The 26,102-nt window shown below is 37.8% G+C and overlaps 1 protein-coding gene across 3 annotated transcripts in view; it reads left to right on the forward strand.

Annotated features, from left to right (window-relative positions):
* EXOC6B (exocyst complex component 6B) overlaps positions 1 to 26,102 on the forward strand; it is a 607,862-nt gene that overhangs the window by 58,159 nt on the left and 523,601 nt on the right. The gene's annotated exons all lie outside the window — the stretch shown is intronic.

The raw sequence follows: 26,102 nt of genomic DNA on the forward strand, positions 1-26,102 counted from the left end.
TTGGAAGGACATCTAGGCTGTTTCCAGTTTCTTAACTGTGCTACAATATGAAATATATGTGGTTCAATACGGAAATATATTAAGTTCTTTGTCTCTGGTTCCCGGCTCAGAGCTCCTAAAACTCTTGGAATTTCTTGAGTGATAGGAGCATCTTTTGTTATTCCTAACAAACCCCTTTCAACCATACCTCAGTTTATGCTGATTAAGTGACTCTTGGTGGGCCCTTAGATAGCTTTAGGATGGGGGCTGGTCACCAGAAAGATGTAGCTTTGATTAGAGGGTTAGAACTTTTAGTCCCATCCCCCAGCCCCTGGGGAGGGGAAAGAGGCTGGAGATAGAGTCCAATCACCAATGACCAGTGATTTGATCCCCTAAAGAAAGGATTTGGTGAGCTTCTGAGTCAAAGAACACATCAAAATGCTTGGGAAGGTGACATGCCTGGAGAGGGCATGAAAGCTCCCTACACCCTTTTTTCCCACGTCTGCTTTATAGATCTCTTTCATTTGGCTGTTCCTGAGGTGTATCCTTTATAATAAACCAGTAGTGGTAAGTGCTCTCCTGAGTTCTGTGAGTTGTTGTAGTGATTTATTAAACCTGACGGTAGGTTTAACAACTACAGTTTGTAGTTGTTCAGGCAGAAATGTGAGTACCTTGGGTTACCATATGTGTGGCTGGTGTCTGAAGTGGGGGCATTCTTATGGAACTAAGCCCTCAACTTGTGGGGTCTGACATTTATCCCAGTAGTTAGTGTCAGAATTGAATTGTCAGACAACCCCTTGGTGTCAGAGAATCAGAGGATTGATGTTGGTAAGGACAGCGCATACTTGCTGTCAAGAGGAGAAAGAACCTTTCCTTGAGTATTACGGATAAAGCTTCTGTGAACATTTGCATACAGATTTTTCTGTTTGTTTTTTTTTTTGTCAATGTAAGTGGTCATTTTTCTGGAATAAATACCCAGGAGTGCAGTTGTTGGATTTTATGATAAGTGTATGTTTAGTTTTTTAGGAAACTACTAGACTGTTTTTCCTGAGTGGCTGTAGTGTTTTATCCATTCCCACCAGTAATGCATGAGAGATCCAGTTTAACCAGTATTTGGAGATTTAGAGTTGCCACTATTTTTTTTTAGCCATTCTGATGTGCACTGATACTGTAATATTGTTTACCATGATTAGATTTTAAGTCCCTCTTTATTATTGTGTTCTGTAGCATGACCGATTTATTATTTGCACTATTTGTGTGGGATTTACTTTATATTTTCATAGATGTGGCCTGTTGCCCTTCTAAAGATTGCCAGTACTTAGAAACTTTGCTTATGAGACTGGGTGTTGATATTAACAAATGTAAGTTTTTGATATTGTATAGTGAAATATGTCAACATTTGGAAGACTTACAAAACCCAGTGAACCAGTATTTTTCAGATGACCAATGCCTGATGTTATGAAATCATATATGGGTAAAAGATTCATTCAGAGTGTAAGACCAATGGATTCTGTTCTGAAACTCACAAAGTTTTGAGGTTGTATCATAAATCTGTGTGTGTGTGTGTGTGTGTGTATACACACTGGAAAACCTTTAAAAATACATTGTAGTTTTTCCAACTGCATATATGTAAGAGTTTTCTTCATATCCTGCAACCAAAACCCTACATTGCAATGAATTAAATGCAGAAGTGGTTATAGAATCCAGATGTCTTCTGTTAAGCTAGACATTGAAGAGATTTACATGAATATAAAATAAACTTTTATATTTTTTGTTTTGGAATATATAATTATTTCTCATAAAATATATTCTTTAACATGTATAATTGGTTGTTAATTTTAAATGCATTAATATTTTGTACTTTCTGTTTTAATTTCTAATTCAGCATATATATACATATATATGTATAATCCATATAAACAGAAGTTCTTTAGGGTCCTCAATTGTTAATAATGTAAAGGGGTTCTGTGTCTGAAAAGTTTGAGAACTGCTGGTTTAGATGAAAGGAAACTGAAGAGATGTAACAACTGAATCTAATACATGATCATGGATTGGACACCCTCCAGAAAGAAATGAAAATGCTCTAAAGAACATTATTGGGACAGTTGACAAAATTGGAATATGCACTGTGGCATAGCTTATAATTGTATCAATGTAAATGTCTTGAATTTGATAACTGATACAGTTCTCGGTAAGAGAAGAAATACACATTGCAGTTTTAAGGGCACAAAGTATGCAATGTATTCTCAAATGACTTAGAAAAACAAAAATACGTGTGTAGAATGATAAAACAAATGTGGCAAACTTACAAATTGGTGAATTCTGCATAAAGGCTATACAGGAATTCTCTGTATTATCCATGCAGTGTGAAATTATTTAAAAATAAAACTTAAAAAATTATTCAGTAATATAATGAATCTCTTAGAAGCAGATTTTACAGGTTAATTGGTAAGTGTTTTATTGTGCTAGAGAATGACTAAAATATTTTGAGCAATTGGTACTATAGCTATGTAAGTACTTTGAAGTTTTTAACCACTTTTCAGGGAACTCTTTGTACTCTGCTGCCCCCTAGTGACTTTTATGCTCATCAGCAATTTACTCTGCAAGTAAAATAACTTGGGAATTTATTGTAGTCACTTACCGATAACTTAGTATTAAGTAAAAGAAGTGGGGTTTGTTTGTTTGTTTTGTTTTGTTTTGTGTGCAGGGGGCAGGGAGGAAGATACTACTGTGAAGCAATATCTCATGGTCTTTTTTTCTTTGAATTAAAAAAGGAATTGTAGGGGCGCCTGGGTGGCTCAGTCGGTAAGCGTCTGCCTTCGGCTCAGGTCATGATCCCAGGGTCCTGGGATCAAGCCCCGCATCGGGCTCCCTGCTCCGCGGGAAGCCTGCTTCTTCCTCTCCCACTCCCCCTGCTTGTGTTCCCTCTCTTGCTGTGTCTCTCTCTGTCACATAAATAAATAAAATCTTAAAAAAAAAAAAGGAATTGTATTTTGGGGGGCACCTGGGAGGCTCAGTTGGTTGAGCGGCTGCCTTCGGCTCAGGTCGTGATCCTGCAGTCCTGGGATCGAGAGCAGGGAGTCTGCTTCTCCCTCTGCCCCTCACCCCGCTCATGCTGTCTCTCTCTCTCTGTCAGATAAATAAAATCTTAAAAAAGAAATTGTATTTTTGTTCTTGTGGTTCCTTTGTATTGTATCCTCAATCCCTTCTTTTTTCACTCTCTCTGTTTTTAAGATAGTATTTATTGGTTCCTCATTTGACAGAAACAGTAAAGCTCACTGTATTTTATTCCTCTTTCTCTTTTCTTTTACCACTAAATATTAGTCAATAATTTATTGTAGTGTTTTACTTTGTAGCCTGGTATGCTTAGAATTCTGCTAGGTTATAATCTCTCCTTTGCAGTTCAAAAATCCAAAGGCCCAGAAAACCACTTGTTATCAAACTTGTCTAAATTCATTTGGCAACAAAACCTGACAGGTGTTGACCTGAGATAGTGATAGTCTTTGTATTTAACCTTTGTGTAAATATTCCTACATTTTGCTGCAGAAATACTAATGTGATAGATTAGAGAATGCTTCTTAAGACCTCACTGGTATGTTATAAAATGCAGAATATTTACTTTTTAAAATCTGCAAAATTCTGAATTATGAGACATTGCTATTGCAGGGATTTTTACGTTAGGGATTGTAGACCTGTACCTGATTTCCTTAGCTTTGACTCCCAGTTATTAGGTATGAAGCAGTCTACCAGCTTATGCTACTTTCTATCTTTTCTTTTTTGTTTTTATTAGTTGTACAATTTTTTTTTTTTAAGATTCTAGTTATTTATTTGAGAGAGAGAGGCAGAGAGAGCACGAGCAAGTGCAGGGAGGATGGGCAGAGGGAGAGGGGGGGAGAGTCTTAAGCAGACTCTGCTGAGGGCTGAGCCTGGTGTGGGGCTTCATCTCAAGACCCTGACTGAGATCATGACCTGAGCTGAAATGAAGAGTTGGTCGCTTAACTGACTGCACCACCCAGGCGCCCCTATTAGTTGTATAATTTTTACATACTGTTTTGTCACTTTAATCTGATCTTGTTTTTGTCTTAGAGTTGCAGTTTATATGTTCATCCAGTACTGCCAGCCTTTCTGGTTGAAGTTTCTCCTGTCATTTAGTTTGGTTGGAGTTCCTTTTCTAGTAGTTGTCTTAACGAGGATTTGTGTGAACAAATTTTTCAGTTAATCGTATATTCAAAATGGCTGCTCTGTATGTAGACTTTATACTCAAAAGAGAGCTTGGCTGAGCTGAAAAATCTTGGAGTTTCTTTTCTAGATAATAGAAATTTTTTTTCCTGTTCATTGGTTATTCTTTTTTTAATTGTTAGGAATTACTCTAAGGATTACAATGTGCATCTTTGACTCATAGAGTGTAATATAATTATTACTTTGATTACTTCCTTGACACTGCTAGGACCATAGAACACTTTGTTTTCACTTATTCTCTCCTACCTCTTAAGCTGTTGCAGTCATGAATTTTAATTTTACATGTCACTTAGTGCCCATAAGACATTATCCTTATTATTTTGTAGAGTCAGCATTCATTAAAGTTGACCCTTTTTGGTTGATTTTCATTTCTTCCACCATTTTGTGCTCCATTCTGAGATTACTTTGTTTTTGCGTGAAGAACTCTCTTTAACATTTCTTATAGTGCAAGCTTACTACTGACATTTTTCATGTTTTTGCTTGTTTGTATAAAAAATGTCTTTATTTTACCTTAATTCTTTTGAAATTATGGTAAAACAGATGTAACAAAATTTACCATTTTAACCATTTTCAAGTGTACAGTTTAGTGGCATTCAGTGTCTTCACATTGTTGTACAGCCATCATCATCATCCATCTCCAGAACTTTCCTAATGTTCCCAGACCGTACCCGTTAAACAAGGACTCCCCAGTCCTCCCTCCCCCTGCCCCTGGCAGCTACCATTCTACTTTCTGTCTCTATGAATCTGACAGCATTTGTTCTTTTGTGACTGGTTTACTTCACGTAGCATCATGTCTTCAGGGTTCACCCATGTTGTAGCATGTGCCAGAATTTCCTTCCTTTTTAAGGCTGAATGTTATTTTATCATATGTGTACCTCATTTTGCTTATCCGTTCATCTGTCAGTGAAGACTTGGATTGCTTCTTCCTTTTGGCTCTTGTGAATAATGCTACTAATGAACATAGTTGTAGAAATATTTCTTTGAGTCCCTGCTTTCAGTTGTATACCCACAAGTGGAATTGTTGGATCACATGGTAATTTCATTTTTAATTTTTTGAGGAACTGCCAAGGTATCATTCAGTTGTTGTTTGACAGATTTTTTTTTTCTGTTTAAAAGTCAGCTCTTAATATTATTGTCGTTCCTTTAATATTTTCTCCTTTGTTTTTGGTTTTCTGCAATCTTACTATGATGTGTTGAGGTATAGTTTTCTTTGTATTCATCGTGCTCGGGGTTTGTGGGGCTTGAAACTATGGAGTGATGTCTTTCATTAGTTTTGGGAAATAATTGACTATGGTGTCTTCAGATATTGTTTCTTCCCTGTTACAGAAAGGCTAAACTCCTTTCATGGGAGTCACAAATTCAAAAGTATTTTTGTAATATCACTAAGATGTTATTTGCTTCTTTTACTCACATTTCTGCAGGGGAATATGATGTAGTATCCCAGAGGCTACATGATATATGAAGATAACATTGTTTTAATGGTTGATGTGATACTGTTTATGTATTCTTGTGGTTAAATTCTTTTTTCGTTTTGGGGTGCCTGGGTGGCTCATTCGGTTAAGCATCAGGTTGTGATCTCAGGGTCCTCAGGGATAGAGCTCCCATTCGGACTCCATGCTCAGTGGGAGTCTCCTTGTCTCTCTCTCCCTTACCCCACTTGTGCTTTCTCTGTCTCTCTCAAATAAATAAAATCCGTAAAAAAAGTCTTTTTTAGTTTTAATTTTTAATGTGACAAATGTTGATAAATATAACCACATATACAAAAGTTCTCGGGGCCCTTAGTATTTTTTTTAAAGTATGAAAATATCCTTAGGTGAAAAAGTTTGAGAACTTCTGGGGTGAGCCTTTTACAAACTGTGTGCCATATGCTTTATGTTTCTTACAGTCTTCCATATTTTACATCCTTTTATTTTCCTTTTCATGCTTCAATCTGGATCTTTTCTATTGATTTATCTTCATTTATCCTCTCTTGCTGATAAACCACCAAGTTCTTAATTTTAAAAACCATAGTTTTTAACTTCTGAGTTTTTTTCCTCAATTCTTAAATAATACAGATTTTAAGGCTCTGGTGAAATTTTCTATCTTTTCATCAATTTTGTTAATCTTTTCCCTTTTTTTCTTGTTATTAATCATAACCATTTTAAAGTCCTTTCATGATAATGTCAATATCTGGATCATCAGTGGATCTTGACTTTCAGTCATGTGATCCTCTCTTTTAGCATGCCTGGTGATTTTGGACTGAATGGGGATGAAAAATTTTGGAGGTTCTGGATAACCTTTTCTTCTCTAAGAAGAGATTTACTCCTCCCTCTTTGTTTGTAAGGCAGGTAGAGTGTCAGTGATCTTAGTCCAGTCAGAGCTTGCTAAATCCAGGGTTGGGCTTTGGTAAGGCTGTCTCTGGTTCAGTACTGCCTTATGATATCACATCACAAAGAACCGTGGGGTGATGATTAGGGCCCCTTCTTTCAGGTGGATACTGATCGAATCTTTATTTCCTCCATATCTCAAAACTACCTAACACTCTGTCCTGTGTTTTCTTGTCTTCTTAGCCTTTTGCCCTGTGTAGCTTAAGAATTCAGTAAGTGTGCTCAGGGAAGCACAGAATAGTGTTGTATTCTTCCCATTTTTCCTCTCCAGGATCTTTACCTCTTACGTCTCTAATTTATGTCACTTCAGCTCCACAAAAACTGTCAAAAACTGATTACTGTACCTCTTAGTCATAGCCTTCTGTTCAGTTTCTTTACTGGAAACTTAGCTTCTTGTGCATAGACTTAGCAAATGCCTTGAGGGGAAGAAGTGACTAAAGAATGTTGGCTCAGCTCTTCTTACTTTTCCCCTGGTCTCCAGCATTTTGTTCCTTTAATTTCTGATTACCTTGGTGGTATAAGTATACTGGGAAGAGAGGGAGAGAAATCGTATGGAATGAGATGAGTCTGATCTGATTCTAGCAGAAAGTAGATGATACATAAAACTGAAAAAGAGAAAGCAGCGGTATTATCATAGTTTTACAGATAGGGGCTTACCTTCAGAAAATTAAAACCAGAAACATTTAGGACAGTTTATTTTTTTTATTTTTATTTTTTAAAAAGATTTTATTTATTTGACAGAGAGTTAGCCAGAGCAAGAACACAAGCAGGGGGAGTGGGAGAGGGAGAAGCTGACTCCCTGCTGAGCAGGGAGCCCAATGCGCAACTTGATCCCGGGGATCATGACCTGAGCCGCAGGCAGACGCTCAATGGCTGAGCCACCCAGGCACCCCATTTAGGACAGTTTAAAGTGTTTGTTTTTTTTTTTTTTTTGAAAATTAGAATAGAAATCCAAGAAGCTTAAAGATCTTCAAGCAGGATAAACATAAGCAACAAACTACATCAAAGCACTTCACAAAGGAATGACAACAATAGCTGAAAAGATGGGAAGGGGGAAAATGGAGATATATTAACTAATTGAGTTAAAAAGAAAGCAGGAAAAGAGGAAACCATTTATTTTAATATAATTACCTATTTGACTTAAAATCTATTATCTTGCTGTTTATTTTTCATTTACCCCATTTTTTTGTCCCCCTTTTCTCTTTTCTTACTTTCTTTAACTGAATGAGATTAACCAAATACATTTTAGGATTCTGATGTACTGCATTATTGGCTTATTAGGTATACCTTTTGTTTTATTTATTTATTTTAGTGATTGCTATAGGGATTACAGTATGAATCTTTAATTTATCACAGTTGCTGTGGCCTGAAAATTTTGTGTCCCTTTAAAACTCAAATGTTAATATTCCTAACCCTCAATGTGATGGTATTAGGAGATGGAGCCTTTGGGAGGTAGTTAGATGAGGAAGATGGAGCCCTCATGAATGGGATTTATGCCCCTATAAAAAGAGACATGAGAGCTTGGTCTTTGTCTCCGCTCTCTGCAGTGTGAGGAGACAATGAGAAGAGGCTGTCTTCTGATAAACCAGGAAGCGAGCCCTTACCCAACCCTAGATTTGCCAGTGTCTTGATCTTGGGCTTCTTAGTTTCCTGAACTGTGAGAAATAAATGTTGTTTGAGCCATCCAGTCCATGGGCACCTGGGTGGCTCAGTCGGTTAAGCAACTGCCTTCAGCTCAGGTCATGATCCTGGAGTCCCAAGATCAAGTTCCACATCGGGCTCCCTTCTCAGCGGGGAGTCAGCTTCTCCCTCTGGCTCTCCCCACTCTCGTGCTCTCTCTCGCTCTCATTCTCTCTCTCTCAAATAAATAAATAAAATTAAAAAAAAAAGCCATCTAGTCCATGATAACTTGTTATAGCAGCCTGATTTGATTAGCCAACAGTCTACCTTCAAATGATACCATGCTTCTTCATGTGTAACATAAGATCCTTTCAACAGTGTTTTTTTGTTTCCCCCAATGATCTTCAGTTACTGTTAACATATATTTTACTTCTATATATGTTACAAATTCTACAATTCATTGCTAATTATTTTGGTTTAAATATTGTATGGTTTAAAGAAAATTAAAAAACGATAAAAATTTTTACATTTTTATATTTACTGTTTCCTGTGCTCTTTGTTCCTTTGTGTAGATCCATATTTTGACCTGATTTCATTTTCTTTTGGCTTCAAGAGCTTCCTTTAATATTTCTTGTAGTGCAGGTCTGCTGGCAACAAATTCTCTAAGATTTTGTCTGAAAAAAAAATCTTTATTTGTCCTTAGATTTTGAATATGTTTGCTGCATAGAGAATTCAAGGTCTTAGGTTTCTCCTTTGGCACTTTAAGAATATCTTTCCACTGTCTGCTTGCTTACATAATTTGGATGACAAGTCTGTAGTAATTTTATTTTGTTTCTTTGTGTGTAATGTGCTCTGTTTTCCTCCTCTGTTTGCTTTTTTTTTTTTTTAAGATTTTATTTATTTATTTGACAGAGAGAGAGCAGGAGAGCTCAAGCAGTGGGAGCGGCAGAGGGCGAGGGAGAAGCAGACCCCCTGCCTAGTGGGGAGCCCAGTGCGGGGCTTGATCCCAGGACCCTGGGATCATGACCTGAGCCGAAGGCAGTTGCTTAATCAACTGAGCCACCCAGGCGCCCCTCCTCTGTTTGCTTTTAAGGCTTCTTTTTCGCCCTTTACTACTGATTTTCAGCAACTCCAAGAATCTTTTTCTGACTAGTCCAGTTCGACACTGAACATTATTTTACATTACTATAATGCAAAGTCTGCAGATTTAAGTGTACAGATTTAACCTTTATATTAATTTCTGTACAGGTTTATAATTGCCTTTAATTGTGTTTCCTTCTGTCTTTCCTTACTAATTACAGTATGAGCTCTCTCAAGTAAACATTCTTGTCTTTTTCTTTTTAGTAAATTCTCACTAAATATTTATTAAAAGAACCTATGATGGAAAAATGTCTAACCTACATAATATAGCAATGGTTTCTATTTGACTTGCTGTGGTCATTTTATTTTATTATTTAATAGTCAAGTTTCTCCTGCCTTTTAAAAGTTTATTTCTTGGGGCGCCTGGGTGGCTCAGTTGTTAAGCGTCTGCTTTGGCTCAGGTCATGATCCCAGGGTCCTGGGATCGAGCCCTACATTGGGGCTCCCTGCTCAGTGGGAAGCCTGCTTCCCCCTCTCCCACTCCCCCTGCTTGTGTTCCCTCTCTAGCTGTGTCTCTCTCTGTCAAATAAATAAATAAAATCTTTAAAAAAAAAAAAAAGAAATTGTAGGCTCCAGACCAGATTGATTGTTAATAAATAATTGATAATAGATGAATGGTGAAAATATGCACTAGACCTCAGGCAAATGGCTAACAAATTTTAATTGTAGGATCAAACTTCAAAGGAAGGCAATTTACTTTCCCCACAGTTATTCATTATAATTCCTTAATTCCTTTTATTGAACCAATCTTGTAGTTTTATTAACCTCTCTTTTCAGAAACATGTTTCTTAACACATTAAGCTAGTTTTTCCCCAACCTTTATTTTATGCTTTGAATTTTGGTATCACTCATTCTGTTAAATTTTATTTTGATTGCTTTAGGGCCATTTTCCAAATAAATCTACATAGATCAAGGTTGTTTCAGATTTTATTTTTATCTTTCAGGGTATTAAAAATCATTGTATCATTTATGTAGTTGAACATATATTTGATTTCATGGTCTAGTTATAAAGTAAAATTATTGACTAAAGTAGACACTAAGATGACTTAATATAGAGACAGTTAATGACAAGTGAGAGCTTAATCAAAGACCATGACCATCACTAAACTAACCCTGTTTTGGAACACAGAAGGCTAGTTGTGATATGCCAGGGCAGTGTTTTGGAAGTATGAACCAGATCATTGATTCTGGATGCTAACATTTGAAAATGATTTCTTGAGGGAGAATATGTGACCTTGGAATTATGAATTCTCTTAGAATTTCTTTTCAAGGGAAGATGCATATGGGGGGGTAAACAAAATATTTTGTTTATAATTTGCTGTTAAGATGATTTATTACAGTTTAATATTAAACAGCTCAGAAGGCCTAAAATTTATCTCACTTGGTGTTCTAATTGGTGTTTCTCTCTGACACATGGTGTGAATCAACTGTCCTTCCAACTTGAAAGAGCAGAGAGCTCTCTGACGCAACTCCTTTGTTCTGGGGCATTGTTTCCACTGTGCCTTCAAAAGGGAGGGACATAAAAAGCTTTGGCTCATGACAAGTTCTCTCCAAGTTGCACGCAGTTGGGGGGCTGAATGTTGGCTAAAGGAAGTGGTGTTGGGGACTTCTTCTATAACCTGCACTTTTTTTTTTTTTTAAAGACTGAACATTAACTTTTTCAAGCTTTCTACCTGACTCGATGTGATTAATGGTCTCTCCCTCCCCCTTAAAATGGAACCAGGAAATCTCACAGTTTTATATGTTGGTGTTTTCTAGGGCTCTCCTGTGTCTTAGATCTTAGAGTTGCTTAGGTTTCTGCCCTTCTCCATAGTAGAGTTTTCTTTTATGAAAATATTTATGTACCCACATAACAAAGGGAAACATGGAAATGGAAGGTTGAATGACAAAATCATTGTCTCGAAAGATCCCAGAAGACTGGGAAAGTAGACTATAATTGTAACAGATAGTAAGTTGTAGATTTAGGATATCAACTGAGTGACTATAGCAATATATAAAAGCAAATTAAAAGATTTTATGTGACTTTAAGCTCAATATGCGGCATGATATAACAGCCAGAACTGCTAAAGCATTGCTGTTAGACTATTTTAATAGAAGGTAAGTAAAAAAAGTAAAAGGAGATGTGTCTTTTTTTTTTGCTAGCTTGACCATGCTTGATTTTAAAATCGCTAATATATATAGCATGCTTTCTGTGTGCTAGTCCTTGTTTTGAATGCTTTACTTCTATTATGCCATTTAATCTTCACATAACAACTATGAAGTGGTTGCTATTATTATTTGCATTTTACAGATGTGGAAATTTAAATATAGAGAAGCTTAATAACTTGCCCAAGGTCACACAATTAGTTAAGTAGCAGAACCAAACTTGAATCCAGGAAGTCTTGGCTTTGAAGCCTGTGCTCTTGACCATTGTCCCATACTGCCTGTTTTATTACACTTTAAGAAGAATGTTGACTACTGGAACGTGTCCAGAGGGTAAAAACCTGAATTGAAAGGCTGTTTATATGTAGAATAGTTGAATAATTTGAGATTGTTTAGTCTGGAGAAAGGAAGGGAGGGATCAAGGACTTGTTCTCAGTGGTCCTTTGAGGGCAAAAATAAGATAGATGGTGAAAATTATTTTATTTTTGTATAAGAACTTTGCAACAGCCACTGAAATGGTATCAGTTGCCTCACAATGAACTTTCTTTTACCACAGATGTTTCAACAAAAGCTGGAGAAGTATGTGATTGAGATATCTAGAAAAAATTGAACTCGTGTCTGTGAATTTGTTGGATCATCCCTGAAATTCCCTTTTTCTATACATTTTTATATTAAAGAGAGATCTTTAAAATGGGCTAGCCTGTAATGTTCTTAAACAAATGCTTCTAAGAAAAAAGCACACAGCATTGATCCCTAATAGCAACATGGCCCTCATAGTGTGAGAGGAAGGGCGTGTCCTGATGTATTTTTGTCTAAAACGTGAAGGTTATTTTGTAAATAGCCTTATGATATTAGTAGGGAGTTCTTTGAATGTCATGTTAGTGGAATAGGAAACAACAGAAAATGGCCTACTTTTCCCGTTTACAAATCAAATTACTTAGTAATACATCAGAGGTTCCATAATAACCATTGAGTCTCCCCTATTCCCCTCCCATTTGAAGGCTCGTGAAGGATCATTAATTGGTTGGCCTCATAGTTGCAATAGAAGGGCCCTAGGAAACTGTTGTATCAATTTTCAATTTGAGAATTTCAGGGGATCTAATATATTTATGTTTTAAATACATTTTGAGATTATGATCAATAAGAAGACAAGGTTAGAATATAGAAAAGCTACTGAATTTTAAAAATTCTGACCAGTGGTGATTGCTTCTTAGGTTTGTAGGGGATAGATTGTGAAATGAAATTTTCATTCTATTTTTTTTTTACATTTATTTGATTTTTGGATGATTATTAAACATTAGACCCCAAGTTACCCTGAAGTGGTTGTTTTTGTTTGTTTTTTATTTCAATTAACATTTTATTGAACATCTATCTATTATGAACTAGGTGCCATTGTAGACTTTAAAAAATGCATTTCCTTTTTTCAACGGTAAAAACAATACATGTTTATTTAAAGAAAATCTAAAGTTACAGAAAAGTAGAAAAAAAACCCCATCACAATTGCATTATCCAAACATTGCCATTTGTATTATTTTGGTGTATTTATGCTTCCCCTCCCACTTGTCCTCATCCTCTGTCTCATCGTCCTCATTCTCCCTCTCATCCATTTCCTTTCATCTTATCCTTGATGTAATTGTGGCCACCTGGGGAAGGTAAGTGTTTCTATGTACAGGCAGTGTCAGAAAGGTTCCTTCTTGTGTGAAATGATGGTAATGATTACTCAGTAGCATTATCTTTGAGCAGTCAGTGAATTAGTGTATGCAAAATGTTCAACAGAGAGCTTGGTATATATTTTTAAAATGCTTACTTTTACTATTATAGTTTTGAGCTGGATTTATCCTTTAATGTGTGGGTGATATCGGTATAGTAAGGTTTTCTAGATTCAATTGCTGGGTGGTCGAATGATTGGCCCCTAATTTCCTATGCTTTTCTTCTGAGTTGGTACTGTAAGTAACTTTCCCCTGATGTTCTTGAGCCATCATTACAAACTCAGACATACACCTCAGACGTTTTTCAGAACCACGATTGGGTATAAATTGACTTAGCTGTCCCGTATGATATGTGGTGGGATTTCTCTACATACCCCTATGATAATCGTTTAATAGACCACTTAATCCAGGTTGAAATGATGAAAAATTGCTAAAGAACGGGGCATTTAGCATTGCCTTTGTTCAGCTCTCCATGACTGTACATTGCAGTGTCTAGTCTTGGTATGAGACTGATGTTTATTATTATGATACAGAGTTCTTGACTACTTTTATGTTTTCCCAAATACAAATCTTTAACAGACCGTACCCCACTCTCCCCCTTATAAAAAAGGACTTTGCCAACAAATTGTTTCTCTCCTTTGAGAGTTCGCTTGGTAATTTGGAGCATAGAACCATGATGTTTGGGAGTTATCTAACTGTTTCCATTGTTGTAGCCTGATTGTCCATGGTTTAATCATCAGTGGTTAAGAAGGAAAGCAAAAAATGGCTCCAGGCTGCACAGTACCATAAAAAATTTCCACCTGGAAGCAATTTTTTCTAAAAGCCCTTTGGGATTGCTGTCACCCTCCCCCTTCTGCTGGCAACAAGGGCCAGAAACACCAGTTCCCTTCAGAGTCTTGTGGCTGTTTAATCATCTTTCTCCTAGCTTCCAGAGAAGGTTAGAGGAGAGCTGGGGAAATAACAAATTATTCCCAGACACTTCTCTTCTCCTACAATAGATTTCCTTGAACTCTCTAGTTCCTTCTTTTCTTCTTCTGATTCCTTCTTTTCCTCTTTTGCATTTTAGCTGAAGGTACAAATTATTTGTGCTGCTAGAACTTGAACTTACTTTTTAAGTAAGAATGTTTATTGTTAACTCTAGTGCTTGTCTTTGGAGAAAGTTTAAATGTTGAAACATTTTTCAGGCACTGCTTTAGACCCTTTGTCACTTTATAATGCCTTCTCTGTGGGGATACAGACCTTGTTCCAGGAGTAAACCCTCAAGGAACACAAGGTCCTGTAGGGAAGATAGACATGTAAATAAATCATTACAATGTAGAGTGCTCAGTGTAGTACCCTCTCAAAAATATGAGCAAATAAACATTTCAAAACAGAAGAGAATTGACTCAGCTTTCCATCAGTAAATGTCCTTAAGTGGTGGTGTCCATTCATTTCTAGAATAATACTAGGCATTTGTTGAAGAGCTTTAAGGCAAAGCAGGATGATAGTATCTCTGGTGAAATTTACCTCAAACCGCACATGGTTTCATTGGTAAAGGTCAGTTTACATTTACTCCGTGTCACAATGAGGGCGAGGTGGTAAATGAGGATGCTGTGGCTGTTAGGAGTACTGCTTATCCTCTGTCAATTGTTGATCAAGGATAGGGCTGGGTGCTTCAACAGATTTTGTTTCTTCATTTTAAAAAATAGATTTTTAAATGTATTCCTTAATAAACTGGACTATTACATGCTGCAACGGATTTTTAGAATAGATGAAATTGGCTTCTGGTGGGAAAAGATGCCTAATGCCAGCATATCAGTAAGTAGGAGAAAAGTAAAACCTTCAGTCTGCGTCCTCAAAGAATGAACTCACAATCCTCACTGTCAGGAGACATTTACACCAAAGCTTAAATTCTCTCAGGTTTTACGAAAAGTTTCTTAGGTTCTACTTAGTTGGTAAGGAGGGAAGCTTCTATACCAGGTTATGGTAGTTGTAGTAAGGAGGGAGGTTTTACAGAAGTGAATTTTTTTAAAGATTTTATTTTATTTATTTGACACACAGAGAGAGAGAGAGACAGCTAGAGAGGGAACACAAGCAGGGGGAGTGGGAGAGGGAGAAGCAGGCTTCCCGCCGAGCAGGGAGCCCAATGCGGGGCTCGATCCCAGGACCCTGAGATCATGACCCGAGCCCAAGGCAGACGCTTAACGACTGAGCCACCCAGGCGCCCCTACAGAAGTGAATTTTGAGCTGAATCTGGAAGGATGTTAGCCAGATAAAGTGATAGCAAGAAGATTCTGGGCAGAGGGACTACCGAGTACACTTAAAGAACTTCAAGTGGAGTTAGAGAGAGAATGTGGAGAGTGTTCAGAGAGATAAGTCCGCATAAGGAGAGGGCCTATATATTGTGTTAGGGACTTTGACTTGATCCTCTACAGGACTTAATTCTAAAAGGGAGTGTGTGTGTGTTTCCTGATCATATTTAATTTCATTTGTTTTTTATTTTACCCTTTTAGATGTGGGGAGGGGCAGAGGGAAGGAGAATCTTAGTCAGGCTCCATGACCAGCACAGAGCCTCATGCGGGACTCAGTCTCACAAGCCTGAGATTATGACCTGAGCAGAAATCAAGAGTCCATCCTGTTAGGCCTCCTTTAAATCTATATGCTTAACCCACTGAGCCACCCAGGCACCCCATGGTCATATTTCATTTAAAGAAGATTACTGTGAAAGAAGTATTGAACATGGATTGTTAGGGAAATAAGGAGGGAGACGAAACAGATGTTAAGAGAGGTAATGAGGACATGAGCTAGGGCAGTAGCAGGGGAGGATAGGGAGGAAGAACAGCATGGAAGAGAGGTTATGGAATCAGAATTAGTTGGTCTTGGTGACTGATTAGCTGGAGAGAGGTGTGAGGTGGGGTGAGGAGTCAAGGTTAACTTACATTTTTCTAATTTGGGTGACTGGATGGATGTTGGTCCTTTCAATTGAGATGGTGAATATAGGAGGGAATTGGAGGTGTGGGTGGCAGGTTAATAACTTTAACTTTTGATATGCACAGTTTGAGATGTTTTTGAGGATAAATGGTGGTTGGATAATTGGGTTTATAGGATGTGACAGAGATATGCTCTGGCATTACTGATTTGGGAACCAAAGATGTTTAATTAATGTGAAAACTGAAGTATTTATGATATTTCTCAGTGAATATACATGAGAGTGAGAGGAGATGAAGGCCACACAGGTGTTGAGAGCCAGAACGAAGAAGAATTGGTGGAGACCAAGAAGGGGAATGTCATAGAAGTCCTGGGAGTAGATACTTCAGAGAGAGGGAATGGTTAGTGGTGGCACATACAACAGAGGAGTCAAGTAAATGATGAACTGAAGAGTGAATATTTGATTTGACAATTAGGCTTTTATTTTTTAAACTAATTTATTTTTTAAAGATTTTAGTTATTTATTTGAGAGAGAGAAAGAGGAGAGAGTACAAGTAGGGGGAACGGCAGAGGCAGAGGGAGAAGCAGACTCCCCAGTGAGCAGGGAGCCCGACGCAGGGCTCCATCCCAGGATCCCGAGATCATGACCCAAGCTGAAGGCAGACGCTTAACCGATTGAGCCACCCAGGCGCCCCTAGGCTTTTATTGATCTTAGCAAGAATAGGTTCATTGGGTGATATGGGTAAGAAACAGGTTACACTGTGTTGAAGAGCAGGTCCAATTTGAGGAAATGGAGGCAGTGGGTATAAATTGCTCTTTTAAGAATCTTAGCTGTGAAAGGAGAAAAAGAGTAAGAGAAAGGATGCCAGAAGGAAAATGATCAGAACAGAGATTTTAATTTAACAGTGTTTATTTATTTGAGAGAGAGAGAGAGAGCATGCGTGAGCAGGTGTGCAAGCAGGGGGAGGAGTAGAGGAACAGAGAAACTCAAGCAGACTGTCCGCTGAGCATGGAGCCCATCTCGGGGCTGGATCCCATGACCCTGAGATAGACCTGAGCTGAAACCAAGAGTGGGTGCTCAACTGACTGTGCCACCCAGGCACCCCTAAAATAAATTCTTAATTTGAGATGTCTCAGACCACAATGATAGTATTAATAGTATGAATATGGGCTTGCCTTCTTTGAAAAGGCCATCTTGTGGCTTCATGTCATCATGGGAGATTTCCTCCTTCCCCTACCCAAGGTCAAGTCCCAGACAGGTAACTTTCCTTGCAGCCTCCCTTTATGAAACTACTGATTCCTTTAATTCTTATGGGGAAAAGTTTTTCTACCTTTCATTAAGGGTGTAGCCCTTGGGTATCTTGGCTTTTTTCATTTGGAGGCCTCTGATTGGACTTTCCACCTTTTGTGGGCTTCTTTTTCTGCATATGGGTATCAAATAGAAGCATTAGGTTATAGGAGATTGGTAGAATCTGGATTCCTGTTCCAGTTTTGTTTTAGCCTCTGGAAATTTTCCTTATTTTGCCTTTTCCTTAGCCATGTACTAAAAAAAATATTTAGAAACTTAATCCCAGCAGTTTTGGGAGTTTAGTAGTAGAAAGTTTTTTCATGGTATATCCAATCTTCCATATTGTTCATGGAAGTTGATCTTATTTTGCCTACTTTGTTCTCCATTATTTTTAGTATGGGAACTATTCTGATACTGTTTATCCACCCTTCTTCAGGGTCTTAAATTGCTTATAGATTTACAGAGCTTTAAATTGTGGTCACTTTGGCCATGGGGTGTCAGTAAACAACCCATAGCATATGAAATTGGACCAGGAATTGAATGTGATGTTGGAAAGTCTGATTCTTTCTCAGAAAATCAGAAAGGTGTGTATGTATGTGTGTGTATGTGTATGTGTGTATGTGTGTGTTTTGTGCATATGTGTGTATATCACACACATATATTGCATACCCACTATAATGCACATACACATGCACTTGTATATTATACACAACATACACATCTACAAATAACATCTGTAACATTATTTATAGTGTGATTTAGTGATTTGGGGAAAGTTGGTTGGTCTGATTTTGTTAGGCCTCCTTTAAATCTATATGCCTAAAGGGAATATTCACTTCAGTGTTTCTAATACCTTGCCTCTATTTGGTTTGTTTCTCTGTATTAATAGCTTTATGATTTTTGTCATTGGAACCATAATATTAAATGTGGAGAGTCTGAAGAATTTCTTCAATTAATATGTGTCTTCAGTTACTTAGGGTGATTAATTGTTCTAATAGTGTGACATTATCATGGTAGCAGTTATGATCATCTCTGTGTCTTTAATTTGGAGTTTCCTTGCTTTCATTAGTTTATTTTCTAATAGACTGTTGTTGATTTGACTGATGTTTTGTGACAAGTTCCCCTTCTTCACTTTCCTGTGCTGTTTAAACAGTACCAGGTTTTCGTAGGTTCTTTGGCTAAGTACCAGTTGAAACTTCTCCATCCTGTTTTTATCCCTCTGAAAATAGCCATCATAGAAGCGTGGGGTTCCCTTTCTGCCATGAGGGAGATCTCCATCCAACATTCTTTTGGTTGCATGGGCTATTTTGGTGAAGTCAGTTGTAAACCTTGGTATCTGCAGGGTGAAAGAAGGATTTGAATGTATTTGATCTGTGGCAGTACAAGAACATTTGGGTATAGTCTTCAGCTTAGACTTCCTTAACTAGCATATGCTTCCCCTGTTCTTGATGATGATATACAGTGATCTACTTTCACCTTTATGGACTCTGAGCATCCAAATTGCCATAGTAAGATCTGAATTAAATTGATAGATAAACTGAAGTAAGAAGAGGAAGGGATTTAAACTCCACTTGACCTTCTGCAGTTTCTCTTTCAACATCATGCTCAAATCTGTTTTTCCACTTTATTTTTAACTTTTGGAATAAACAAAAATACTAATGATGCTTTTTTGGAACTTAATGAGAAGAAAATGTTTCAGGACTAAAACCATGACAAGTAAAAAAAAAAAAAATATATATATATATGGAAAAGAAAAGACCAGAATAAACTCTGGAATTTTTTCCTGGATTAATCAAAAACAAAAAGAAAAAAAATGTTCAGTCTTTGTGTCTTGGAAGTTCTTGGTTCTCAAAACATCTCGACAGCTAAACTTTGTTTGATGTGATAGGCTTTGCATCTGTCTTTGAGACAATTGGAAACCCACATCTTAGTCTCCTACCTTTCCTTCTCTTTCCCCATCTTCAGCATATATGCAGGATCTCTTCTGTGCCAGGCTCTGTGCTAAGAGCTGGAGATAAAATGGGCAAGACACAGTCTCTGCCCACAAAGAGATTAATGTTCTGGTAAGGGGAAATTGCCCAAGTGAATGGGCAATCAGAATATAGTTTCGTAAATTTGGTGATGGCATTAAAAGCAAAGGAGGAACATGTAACAGAGTCAATGTAGCTAGAGTAGTTTTCCTAGAAAAAGTAAGGTGCATACTGAGATTTGAAGAGTGAATGGGAGTTAACTCTGGAAGAAAATGGGAAGAGCAGTCTAGCAGTCCTGGGAACAGGATTCCTTAGCATTGTGTAGACTTTGATTTGCTATTGGCTTTTTCTCTGATTTGCCTGCTACCTCTGAAGACTGAACAACATTGTGCTTTTAGGATACTTTCCTTTCCAAGTAGCAGAATATTGAGGGAAAGTGGAAATAGGAAACTTCCTAAAATTTGGAAATTTACCTTAAAAGAGGAAATTTATTAAATCACATACTATGAAGTTGGGATATAGGACTGTTTCAGCATTGGTTCATCATCAAGGACCCAGGTATTTTCCATGTTTCCCCCTTGCCGTCCTCAGAGTATTGGCAGTATCTCCTCTCACCTCGGGATGGTTTTGGCATCCTCAAGCATTGTATAGGAAAGTGTCTCAAGTAGGAAAAGCAGCTTCTTTTCCTGTGTCCTTCAGGAAAGAAAAGCTCTTCTTGGCTCTTCACTTCAAAATTTCTCCTTACTTCCCATTGGTGAAAGTTGTGTCACCCATTAACTAGTCACTAATATGGGGAATGGAATAATCGTGATTGGATAGGCAACTGACTCATCCTGAAGTAGAAGTATAAGTGTGTGTGTGTGTGTGTCTTTCTTTTTTTAAACCACTTAAGCTTTGTGTCTGGTATTAGCTTTTCCTAATTGTGTTTTCTTTGGGAGTCAGATCCAGATGTATTAGTAACAAGCAATGTAATTTTGACTATGGCATTTTAACTTTCCTTGGCCTCAGTTTCCTCCATTTTACAACAAGAGCTTTGTATTCCATCTCCAAGACCTCTTGCAACTCTAACAGCTCAGGGGTTCATGGGACTTTTTTGCTTTCTTTGCTTGAAAAGGAGACAGACCGATGTACCACAGGGGACACTTTTTATAGCTGTGTGACTTTGTCAAGTTGCTTCATCTTCTTGGGTTTCAGGTTCCTCATTTATAAAATGGGAATAATGTCTAATTTATAAGGTTCATAGGATTTAAATGAAATAATGTATGCTCATAACATTATTTATTTTTCTCTTTAGACAAATTTGAGCTGATATAGGCTGTAGCAAATGATACAATCCTGTAATGGTTCATTACAGAGGAATGATAAATATTTATTGAACAGAATTCCTGAAGTGCCATTTTAGAAGTTAAAATCTCTCTCTTAAAATGCCTATGAAATCTAGGTGGGATGTTTGAAAGTATGCATCAGAGATAGCCACTAGGATAAAACATGTTGCTTTTTGTAGAAATCTATGTGTGTGTGCGCGCGTGCGCATGCGCTTGTGTTTGTGTGTTTTTTTTTGTTTTTTGTGTTTTTTGTGTGTGTGAAATTAGACTCTACAAGGCAGCGTTTATGTGATTGACTCAAAATTTAGGCTATAAAGACTTGTTAATTCCCAAGCATTTCTTCTTGTTTACCTTTTACTAGGCACCAGAATATTCTTTGCATTATGACAAATAATGAAACCAGTGGTACAGTTTTTTTATTTCATAGACAGTCTTATTTAATTGTGGCATATGTTAAAAGCATATAGTTTTTCTCTAAATCCTGCTCTATATTAGAGGGGCACCTGGGTGGCTTAGTCAGTTAAGTGTCTGACTCTTGATATCGGCTCAGGTATCTCAGGGTCATGGGATCCAGCCCTGTGTCAGGCTCCTTGCTCAACATGGAGTCTACTTGTCCCTCTCCCTCTGTCCCCATTCTCCTGCTCACGCACGCACTCTCTCTCTCTCAAATAAATAAAATCTTTAAAAAAATCCTGCTTTATATTACAAATGGAAGTTTAAATATTAGAGTGCTTTATATAAAGTATCATTTAATAACTGGTTGTAAGTGTTTGGCCAGGAGGTATTACAGAATATAGGTTTTAGATTTTTAAGCAGTCCCTCTTGGCCACATCAAGTTGGAGTTTCAAGGAATGTTAGAAATGGATCATCACTAGATGGCAGTCTTTCTCTAGTTTAAGTCGTTTATTCCAGGTTGGGGGGTGCGGGGAAGCTATTCTTTGTTCAAGTGCAGTGTTGACAACGAATATTAGGTTAACTTCTGTAGGTCTAACCTTTCCAGAATTTAAGACTTGTTTATTTTTATTTTTAAAATTCTGTGTTTATTAGATATATTGGCTAGCACTAAGGCTGAGATACACTTGAAATGCTGGTAGAAATTGAGCTGTTAAGTAGTGATCTATAATTGCCTTTTCCTGTGCTGGGCAATTTGAAACAAAACTTTTAAATCAGTGATTTTTAACCTTTTTGATAACCAGATGGAAACTATAGATCAGTTTCCCTTAAAATTACATATATATGCTTCTCCCTATATACACATTAAATCTGGAAATTGTGGATTTCTTGATATTATGTAACCATGAAACACAAGTTTGTAAACATAGTCCCAACACCCTTGTTTTAAATATGTGGGTTTTACATTTATTCTAACTTCTTTTTTTTTTTTAAAGATATTTTTTATTAGAGAGAGAGAGTACAAGCAGGGTGAGCGGCAGGGAGAGGGAGAGGGAAAAAAAAGCAGGCTCCCCGCTCAGCAGGGAGCTCGACGTGGGGCTCGATCCCAGGACCCTGGAATCATGACCTGGGCCGAAGGCAGCCGCTCAACTGACTGAGCCACCCAGGCACCCCTATTCTAACTTCTTTTTTTTTTTTTTTTTTTAAGATTTTATTTATTTGCGAGAGAGAGAATGAGAGACAGAGAGCATGAGAGGGAGGAGGGTCAGAGGGAGAAGCAGACTCCCTGCCGAGCAGGGAGCCCGATGCGGGACTCGATCCTGGGACTCCAGGATCATGACCTGAGCCGAAGGCAGTCGCTTAACCAAATGAGCCACCCAGGCGCCCCCTATTCTAACTTCTTAAATACTCAAGATACTCAGGGGATCTGCTATAAACCTTTGATGTTATTCAACATTATTATAATTAAAGAGAATAGTAGAATCCTAAAGGCCCTAAGATAGGAGAAATAGTTAGGAGCTAATGATAGGTTATGGAAATTCATTAAGTTGTTTTGAACTACTACCTGTTAACACTCCTCTGAAAAATGTATGATCTTTACAGTTTATTGACTTAATCTGAAAGTGGAAGTTAATTGTAGAAACTTAGAGGTAGGCTGATACTTAAGAGAATTAGTAACTGATTGCTTCCTATTTTTTTTTTTTAAAGATTTTATTTATTTATTTGACATAGAGACAGCGAGAGAGGGAACACAAGCAGGGGAAGTGGGAGAGGGAGAAGCAGACCTCCCGCCGAGCAGGGAGCCCGACGTGGGGCTCGATCCCAGGACCCTGAGATCATAACCCGAGCCGAAGGCAGTTGCTTAACCAACTGAGCCACCCAGGTGCCCTGCTTCCTATTTTCTAAATGGGAAAGCTGAGGGTCAGAGAGATTAACTGAGTTGCCCAAAGATTCATAGCTGGTTAGTTGCATTGCTAAAACAAGGCTATATACTCAGGCAGCTAAAATCCACCTTTCCTTTCTTTGATTTATATTTTTTTATAGGAAGTTCAGGGAACTAGGTTGCTAGGCAGGCATTATTAATGTGTTACGAATTTCTTAATTTGGGGATTTTCTTCTCTTTGAGTTGTCTTTTGTGATATTGATATAGATCTTTGGAAGGGAAAAATGAAGAAAAGTTCTACATAGTAGAAGGAAGTAGATGAGCTACTTAGAAGTATGGTCAAGATATAACTGAATTTGGAACCAGGGAGTTGTCTAATATTGAATACTGTCTGCTCATGTCATTTAGATTGATACGTTTTCATTGGTTATTGCTTTTCTATAAATGGCAAGGAATATTAGTATCTTCACAGGGAAACCTTTTCCTTTTCTTTGGAAGGGGAAATTTATGCTTATTTGAGGTTAGTTGAAATGTCATTGGTAGATTCTGCCTTCTGTCTGTATTTCAAGCTCCTTCAGGCAACTGGTTATTCTATAATGTGTCTTAATTGTCAAAGCGGGAATTGTTTATAATTTATTTGACGATCTCATTATTTCAAAGGAAGGAGAATGAATCTAGATTGCTGTGGGTTTCCTGAAGTAAGTGATCAGAATTTTTACTGGAAGCCAAACTTGTGTATGCATTGTCTGTAGTTACTGCTGAGTTTTGGGCAGTGGAACTGATCTGCTGAGGAGAGTGCACAAGATCACGGTCATGATCTGGTACCTACAAGTGATTCTAGAGCCATAAAATGTTGGTAATGAACACATGTATGTTTGTTAAACAAACAAACAAACAAAGATGTCAAAGAGGTTTAGAGATAATATTAGTCACTCATTTAGTCAACAAATGTCTACTCGTTGCCTGCCACCTGTCTGGTACTGTTGTAGAGGTACAGTGGAGAATATGGCAAACAGAATTCTTGCCCTGGAGCTTATAATCTAATTAGGGTGGGTTGAGGGGAGAGATAGACAACAAACAGGATGATAAGAATGAGAAAGTTGTTTGAATATATAGAGGATGAACATGACTAGCATAAGAACTGCAAAAATAAAATTCTTGAGGGAAGAAGAGGCTTGGGAAAAAAAAGCCATTTTAGCTAGAACATAGGGGATCGAGGGTGGCTGGGGGTGGGACCTAGAGAGAAATGAGGTTGGAGAGGTATCAGAGGCTAGACTGTATAGGATCATATAGGCTATGGTAATGGTTTAAGATTTTTATTCCTTTGGTAAAGAAAAACCATTAGAAAGATTTAAGCAGAGGGATAACACCTGATTTATTGCTTTATCAAGATCATTTTAACTGCTGTGTGGAGGGTGTCTGCATGGAGGTGGGGAGATGGGGAGATGGAAACTTTTGGGAAGCTATTACCCTGTGCCAATGATAGAGATTTGGACTAGGGTTTTAGTAGAAATGGTGGGATGCAATCCACTATTAAGATATGTTTTGGAGGTTGAGTTGTCAGGATTTATTAATCGTTTGGATGGGGTGTGTGATGGAAAGAGGTGGATTAGGAGTAATTCCTGCATTTGAATTTTTTTTTTTTTAATATTTATTTATTTGACAGAGAGAGACACAGCTAGAGAGGGAACACAAGCAGGGGGAGTGGGAGAGGGAGAAGCAGGCTTCCCGCGGAGCAGGGAGCCCGATGGGGGGCTCGATTCCAGGACCCTGGGATCATGATCTGAGCTGAAGGCAGACGCTTAACGACTGAGCCACCCAGGCACCCCGCGCCCCCCCCGCCCCCCGCATTTGGATTTTTGACTTGGGCAACTGGAGAGTGCCTTTAGTTGTGATGAGGTGGGTGAGTGGTGGAGAGATTTGGGGAGGAACAGGTTTGGGGGTGTGATAGCTTGGCAATAGATGATTTTTAAATTTGAGATGGCTTTTAAAAATCCAGTTGTAATTGTTAAATAGTAGCTGCATATTTGAGAATCTAGTGCTCAGTAAAGTGCTCTGAATTCAAGATGTAGATTAGGAAGTCCTTATTATGTACAGGGTATTTTATGGCATGGCATTAGATGACATTGCTTGGTAAGAGAGCATAGTTAGAAAAGATAGGTTGTTTTTGGAATCTTTAGAAGAAGAATAGAGGAGGAGGAGCCCAGAAAGGAGGTTGAGAAGGCTTGTCTGTGAAAGGATAAAAACCACACTATTGTGGTATCACTGAATTCTAGAGAAAAGATTGTTTCAAGAAGGAGGGTGTATCATATTACAGCAAATGCTGCTATTAGGTGGAGCAAAATGATTGCTAACTATTGGGAGGTGAGGAAGGGACAATGAGGTTTGCTGGGAGGGGAGCAGAGAAATAAGATGGTTAGCTGGAGGGAAATGTGTAAGTAAGGACAGTTCCTTTAAGTCATGTTTATATGCCCATGAGAATGATTTAGCAGAGTGGGGAAATGTATGCTGTAGGGGGTGAATAAAAGGGAATAATTGAAGGAGTAAAGTTCGTGAGACAACAAAAAGGGTTGACAGATAGGAGCTTGAAATGCTTTTTCCATTCTTACAGGAGGGTGGACAGAGTAGGAGTTGCAGAGGTAAGAAGGTTGGTTGATTTTAGTGGGAGAGTTTCTTTGAAATGTGGAGTCACATCAGCAGAGTGAGAGTGAGGGGATGGACATTTGAGGAGAGGACAAAGTAAGGTTCTCACACATAGTTATTTGAGAATACAAAGTGATTTTTTGGTGGTGGTGGTAGGGGGGATAGTTTTAGTAGTATTATCTAGCAGTATTTATTGAATGCCCAATTTAGATTTGTGGTTATATAGCTAAACTGAGTCAACCCAGCACAGCTGTGTTTTTCTCCAGCAGCATCAGCTTCTTGGGTATAGTTATGGAGTGATTAGATAGTTGGCTTTATCCAAAATTGAGTTTTTCTAGGTAAGTTTCAGAAAGAAAGTTGCAAAGGAGTTGTAATTCAGTCCTTTCGTTTTATGACGATAATTCTGTGATGAATACTGTCAAATATTTAAATATTTTTGAATGAATAGGAAGCAAAATTTCTGTTTTCCTAAAAAAAATTTCTCATCTAGAATTGGGGC

Source organism: Mirounga leonina, unplaced genomic scaffold, assembly GCF_011800145.1.
Source record: "Mirounga leonina isolate KUSES-001 unplaced genomic scaffold, KU_Mleo_1.0 Mir_125, whole genome shotgun sequence".
Classification (NCBI taxonomy): Eukaryota; Metazoa; Chordata; class Mammalia; order Carnivora; family Phocidae; genus Mirounga; species Mirounga leonina.